At 29.2% G+C, this 7847-nt stretch overlaps 1 pseudogene; it reads left to right on the top strand.

Moving 5' to 3' along the window:
• The first annotated feature begins 418 nt into the window (after window positions 1-418).
• The window catches only part of LOC142317646 (uncharacterized), an 85414-nt pseudogene continuing 77985 nt past the window's right edge, over window positions 419-7847 (top strand).

Raw genomic sequence — 7847 nt, 5'->3', positions numbered from 1 at the left:
ATGTTTCATTAACTCACCTGCAACAACTCTGTCATTTTCATTAAGTTTAAGGACTGGATACCATATTTTATTAAATGTATATCTAATCACTGAAGTTTCCTTAGCTTCCTCAATGTGTCTTGTTATAAATTTGCTTTATTATTATTATCTTTTATAACCACATAGGATCACTTTAGTCAGTTCATTATCCAAGTCTCTTCGATGGGACTGTTTGGGCCTTGAGCTAAATTAATCGATTATCCCACCACTACAGCTACGTTTTGGTATATTTTTGAACTATTATACACTTGAAGAGTGTATACCAACTACTGCGATTCGTATCGCAGTATCGAATCGATTTCTTTCGACCTATTGACTGTATACCTCGATGTCAACCTATAATGTAGTTTTCTGCTTTTAATGAGCGAGGCAGGTTAATATTTTTACATTTATCTTCGATTTCTTTTCAACTAATTAACTACTGTGTCTGGTAGTTATATTCTTTCAATAATTGTATAATTTTTATACTTTTAAGCGTTTGCAATACCAGTATTTTTAATTTTTCGTTGTATTAAAACGTTATGTGTAAAATATAGTCTGTGCTTATTTTTTTATAGGTTAGTGTTGGAATAAAACTAATTTATACGTTATTTTTTATTTAGTTCATTGTGATTTGTATGTTTTTGTGTTTTTTTTTTATTTTATAATATGGCAAGTACTAACAAAAACTTACTGAAACAGAATGTCTGCATTATTTGGTAGTAGTATATCTGATAATTTCAGTTCTAGTTCCAAAATTTAGACAGTGATCTTTTGTTTTACTTGCTGTTTTACCTGACCGGTATTACACAAGTTTACTGGTGGCTCTAAAGGAAATGAAAATCATTTGACTGGCACAGTAATGAGAAATCATATTCTGGTTTAGCTTACCAGAAAAAGTAAAGCTAAAAATTTTAAGGCACTCCTTAAAGTGAGTTATTAGACTTAAATACTTATTAGACTACTCTTACGTAAGCATCACAGACATAATCGAAGCCAGTAGTTAATTTTTGTTCAAAGCAGTTATTTCACTGCTTGAAGAAGTACAACCTCATAAACGTGTTGATTTTCTGTGCTGATAATGACTGTGATGATGGGACTGAATACAAAAATTCAAGCTAGGCTTAAAGAGTTCAATGAACATGTGTATATATATATATATATATCTATGTGAATTTTTCAGAAATTTAGTTTGTGCATCTCAGAAAAAAAAAATGTAAAAACCTTCCAAATGCTGTAGAGCGCTCTATAGTGACATATACAATTTCATTCAAAGAAACCAAAGAGATTAGGAGAATTTAAGGAGATCCATCATTTCTTAAAACTTAAAGCACGTAGCTTACTTAAATTAGCTAAAACAAATTGTTGTCTATGGATGATGTAGTTCAGAGTGTTGTGGTTAATGATCGACAGTATAATACCATGTAGGTAGAAATTCTAAGTGTTAATTTGTGAGTAGTAGACTGTATAGGATAATTTAGGGCTGGAACAATCCCCTGGACCGGTATGAAAAATAAATATACTTGCTATGTAAACTTAAGGAGATTTAATAATAAATTTCAACGAAAAACAAACACATAAATGTAAAGTAATAACAAAGTGTTCACAACCAAACATTATTTTTAAGATCTCCACACTTGGAAAATATTCAGCACTTAAAGCAGTTCATAACAGCCAATACCAACGTTCAAAATGGTGTGTGTGTTAATGTTTCATAACGATTATATTGCAGTGACAAACAGTTTTTTTCTTACTTTAGCTGTTTCTATTTTTAGTAGTACATTAAATGTCCAACGCAGAGGATTGTGGATCAGTGGAATGCATTACTGATATAGTTTATGCCCTTTTGAAGGTGAAATAGAACTAGCCCATTCTGTTTTAAATACTCCCTTTATGACATCCTGTCATAAAGGGATATTTTTTATTCCTGGTCTTTTTTTTTAGTTGTCGGAGTTTGTAAACTGTGACAATTAAATATAGAGTATCAGGGTACTTCATATGGGCTTCACAAATTGCTCTTATCTTTAGGCAACAAATTAAAATAATAAGAAACGTTTTTCTTATTAATTTTTGTTAATAGTGAAATGTGCTATAAATTCATATGATTTGAGGTAGAACATATCATACCTTAAATTTATCATGAAAGTACTTTTGCGGGATTCTGCAAAAGTACATATTAAAAATGTTAATATTAAAATAAACCTTGCATGTGGCATAATATCTGTTACATTGCTGTAACATTATAATGACAATTGCGTATTGTGCTGCCATTTGTTGCTGTTCTTATAAGACTGATGGTTTATCAAGTTGAGATTTTGTTTGTATTTGTATAAGTAAGAATGTTTATTGTGTATTAGAGGTTTACCATATTAGATAAACTTAATTTTTATCATTTTTGTAATTTTCACTATGTTTGAGAAATCTACTTTTAAAGGGTCTATTTGTTTTTCCTTTTTAATTGTATAAAATCCACCCAGATTGTTTATTTTAGTATTATTTTTGTTCTTTACATATTTTATAATGTGGTTATTATGTTTGTATGCTGGTTTAAATATTTCTTGTAAGTTTTAGTCATGTTTTCAATGATATTAGTTTATAACTACTTTATTTATGTGTTTTTACTTTTTTTTGTCGTCTTATGTACTGGTTATAAGGTATTTATTTTGTTAGTGTGTTTTGATAGTTGTTTTTTATAAATATTTATTAAAGTACTATCAAATCCATTTTCAACCGCTATATTTTTAAAATGTTCATTTCGCTATTTAACTTTTCTTTTTTATTATGTGTGTACTTGCTCTGTTAATCATATTTGTAAAAGTGTTAATTTTATGAGACCAAGTGTGATTTGATTTTTTATGCATTGTTATATAATTTGATATAAGTTTTCTATATACTGTTTCAATTTGTTTGTTCTTGTGTATTTCATTATTGACAACTAAATAATTTAAAATTCTATTATTATCTATATGAAATAGGAATTTAAAATTTTCATTAGTGGAATTTAATTTGCTTATTATTAATATTATTAGGTGTTCATTGATTATCACCGGGTTATATATATTTAGACTATGATCAAAATACTGTGCGTCGGTGATGCCATATACTGATTTACTCTCAAAATCCTGTAAATATTTTCTGACATAATTGCTGATATGGACATCCCATAGGTAAGTATTTTTTTTGTGTATAATATTTATTATTAAATGTGAAATAGTTTGTCGATGCATGTTTCTAATAATAGTGATAATAATTTTAATAAATTTTGCTTCTTTTTTACTTTTTATTCTAATTTTTTTTTACTGTATGGTCTCTAAATATGCTAGAATACATATTAGTTATGTGATAACTTACCATTCTAATGTTTTTATTTGGATTTAAATTTTTTAATCTATTTACTAATTCATAACCATTTTTTATATTAAATATAATAGGTGAATCCATTTTTTCCTAGAAGTAGTTATGCTCATATAATGAATTAATAAGCAATTTTCATTATACTATTACAGTAATGTAACAAACATTACACAATGTACATGGTGTATTTAGTATTTTTAATGTTTAACATAGTTATTATAATATGCAGTTTAATTAAATGAATTCAATCACAGCTGAGGATGTGGGATCCTGTACATGTACACTTTCATGATAAAATTAAAATAAGATTTGTCTCAATATTCTATACTAGCTGGATTATATTAATAGAATTAAAATACTATATAACAGTATGGGGAATAATATGAATCATAAAAAGATTAATTTCAGTAAAACAATTTGCATATTATAGTGATTTTTACTGTTGGTGTGTGTGATGAAATAATCATTAGTTACTACAGCTTATTGTATTAAAAAATATTTGAATGGCCAGTGTATGACATTATTCAGTGTGTAGATACATCTGATATCTTAATTAACAATATAATATCTCATTTTATTGCCAAACTGTATTTTTACTTGTGTTTTATTTATTCATTTTACTTGAATCATTTACTAACAGCTCTTTGTTTTCTACTTATGCCTTTAGTATGGTCTTATATTTGTAGAGGCTTTAAATTTTATGCTGCAAGACTAATATTTAATCTTCAATGGCATCAAATGTATAGAATTTGGCATGGTTGTAGGATGCATTGATGGCACTTAGAAAGTATTTTTAAAATTTTCCACTCTCAGAATTTTTCTTTGATTATATTTTATTGTAATTATGGAAGTTAGGATTAAAAGTACGGGTTGGGTTCTGGTATCTCAGGTCAGGAGATATAAATACTGCCAGGGACCAGCAAAGTGCTAGTTACAAGTTTTTTTCAAGTTTAATTCTGTGTGCGATAAAAGCGATCACAGTGTGCAGGAGCATTTTATATACTGTTTCTATTATTATATATACTGTTTATTCTATTATTATCTATTTGAAATATGAACTTTAAATTTTCACTAGAGGAATTTAATTTGTTTATTATTATTATTAAGTCTTCATTGATTATCACTGGGTTATGTATATTGAGACTATCATCAACATACTGTGTTCATATTAAAACTGTATGGGCGATGCCACATACTGATTTACTCTCAAAAAACAGTCTGGAGATATAAATACTGCCAGGGACCAGCAAAGTACTAATTACAAGTTTTTTCAAGTTAAATTCTGTATGCAATAAAAGCGATCACAGCGTGCGGTAGCATTCGGAGTAAATGTTTGGTAACAATGAGTTAAGAGTATCATGAGGATTCCGTTTTGGAATGTGGAAACAAGAAGCTGGTTAGTTAGTTATGTATGAATAGGAGTGAAAGTGACATTATTCATTCATTTAAGGTAGTTCTCTTGTAAACAGTAAAAATGAATAATAGTTGCATAAAGTGAATTGCAAGACTTGTTGATTTTTCTATTTTTATCTTATTTTTAACACATCAGTTTTGATTAGTTATAAAATTTTTAGTCGATTGGAATTGAATTTTGACATTTATAATTTAATTGTTATCAGGTTATTTTAGTATTTAATTTGAATACAATTATACATCATAAATTGCCTAAGAATAATAAGTATGTGTAACAGATATTTACTTTCACTACCTTTCAATAACTTTGCCTAACCACAAACAAGTGACAATATATCTTTATTTTAATTCAGTGAGGGTGATGTGTGGACTCAAATCTTTTTTAAACTTTTTGTTCAGCATGAAGTGTTTGTTATCTTTGGTGAAACAAGTAGCCATGCTAAATTCTTTTTCTGTTTATGCTCCGGAGGATAAATGAGGATAATATGTATGAATATAAATGAAGTGTAATCTTCTCAGATCAAGCATTCCCGAGATGTGTTGTTAATTGAAACCCAACCACCAAAGAACACCAGTATCCACAATCTAGTACTCAAATCTGTATAAAACTAACTACCTTTACTAGGATTTGAACCTTAGAACTCTTGATTTCAAAATCAGCTGATTTTCGATGACGAGATCACCCTGAAACCAACTCGGCGGGTTAGTAGGCATGCTATTACAATGTGTTACAAAATTGTCATTTATTTTATTTCATTCAAATTAAAGATTTTAATTTGTGGCTAATAGAAGGAAAATTAAGTGATTTTATATTTAAATTCATATCCATAGTTTTTTCTTAAAGTAACATTTTTCTAACTGTTTATGTTAGCAAAATGAATGGTAAAAGTATTTCTTTTTACAGAGAAAGGCTATACTAATTAATGATTCATTCATTAATGAAGATACATTGTACTCTGATGTTAAAATAGAAGTCAAGGATGAAATGAAGGAGATTGTATCTTTGTTAATATCAGTTATTAAGACAGAAGCCACTGGGTTGGTCTAGTAGTGAACTAGTCATTGCAAATCAGCTGATTTCAAAATCGAGAGTTCTAAGATTCAAATCCTAGTAAAGGTATTTACTTTTATAAGGATCTGAATACTATATTGTGGATACCGGTGTTCTTAGTTCTTTGGTGGTTCAGTTTCAATTAACCAGACATCCCAGGATTGGTTGACCTGAGACTGTTCAAGACTATACTTCATTTATATTCATACATATCATCCTTATTCACCCTCTGAAGTAATACCTTATGTTGGTTTCGAAAGCTAAACAGAAAAAGAAAGTTGTTAAGAGAAGCTGGTTTGACATCTGAACATGTAAGGTTTGGGTAATAATGTAGTGTTATTCTGTATCATTCATTTAAGTTATTTTAAAACTTTGCATTTTTATGAATTTAATCTTTCTTCTACTACATTTAAATAAAATCTTCACTTTTTCTTTACACATTATACGCAATAAACCAATGTACCATACACCAATACCAATACCAGTGTAAATAGACCTTATTAATGAATTTGCTAAATCAAACTATTGCACAAATTATAAAAATTGTGGGTAAACTGTATTAATACAGTTATTAATAAATAAAAATCTTTGCTGAGATAGGCTTTTGCACTACCATATGACCTTTCAACAATATAAATTAATATAATTTTAGAAAATAATCTATGATTAACTTATTAAATGCATTATTGAAATCTGTGTAAATATCTATTAAGTGTTCTCTATCCATGATGTCATACACTTAGTAACACTGAACTTATTTGAAACCGTAGAACAGAATTTTAAAAAGTGATATGTGATAGACTTATTATTTTAACTGAAACATGTATTAGGGCGAGTCAGAAGTAATCTATATATTTGCCGTAACACACCTTATGTTTGTGCGTGTGTGCACACCTTCTGTGCATGTTTGCTTAGAGTTGGTACAACTGTGGTCAAGTTTGTGAAATTTACTCTTGATCGCATTATTTCCCTTCCGGTTATTAACCACTCTGCTAGCAGATTGACCCAAGGAGGAACAGCGAGCAGTGATCTGTTTTCTCTAGTCAGAGGGTAAGAAAGGAACTGAAATTCATCATAGTCTTTTATTGCAATACAGGTACAGTGCTTTATCATATAAAAGTGATTTTTCTTGGATCAAGTATTTGGAAAGTGAAATTCTTGATTGGGACGAGGTGACTCATGAAGAGGGAGCAGGACATTGTCAATCTCCACTACTTTCGACAAGATTCAGTAAACTCAAGAGATAGTTCAGGCAAAAACGTGAGTTACTATTGATGAGGTTGAGTCTTCTTTGAAGATCAGTTACGGTTCTTCCCATCAAATCCACAACGAATTTGGCTTTTGTAAAGTTAATTGTTGAATTAAATGTTGTTACATGACAACACCTTCTGCATACAGCTCACCACACTGTTCAAATTATCAACAATTGAATTTTGAGGTACTAAAACATCCTACCTACAGCCCAGTTCTTACTTTCTGACTTTCATCTGTTTTGGGCTGCTCAAAGATGCTTTGGAAGGTCATTAATTTAGCAGACTTACACTTGCAGAAAGTGGTGTAAAAGTTGCTTCACAATCGATCGAAAACTTTCTTCTTGGAAGGAATATGCAAGCTTGTTCATTAAAAAGCAAGCGGTTTTCTTAAAAATAACTGCTGTTGACAAGGGAGCTGACTATACAGAAAAATGATGTATATGTTGAACCCCTACCTTTGTGTAAATAGCTTGAGAACAAAAAGTGTAGAGAATTTTTACTGCCCTTGTATTTCTCTAAGAGTTAATAAAAATAAATTTAACTGGTAATGATAACAATAGATCGGTTTGTAAATTTTTACAGTAGTATGTTCTACATATTGATATTTTTTAATAAATTTGTACCATTTACACTTATTTTTTTAGAAGTCTTATCAGTTACAAAATCACTAATTGAAATATTACCTTGTTGAGCAGGGAAATGTTAAATCACTATTAAATTCCATGGTAAAAAAGGAATGACAGGTAATGTGCAGAAAT

The sequence above is a fragment of the Lycorma delicatula genome, chromosome 1 (assembly GCF_047948215.1).
Source record: "Lycorma delicatula isolate Av1 chromosome 1, ASM4794821v1, whole genome shotgun sequence".
In the NCBI taxonomy this organism is placed as follows: Eukaryota; Metazoa; Arthropoda; class Insecta; order Hemiptera; family Fulgoridae; genus Lycorma; species Lycorma delicatula.
This window is presented reverse-complemented; position numbering and strand designations above follow the sequence as displayed.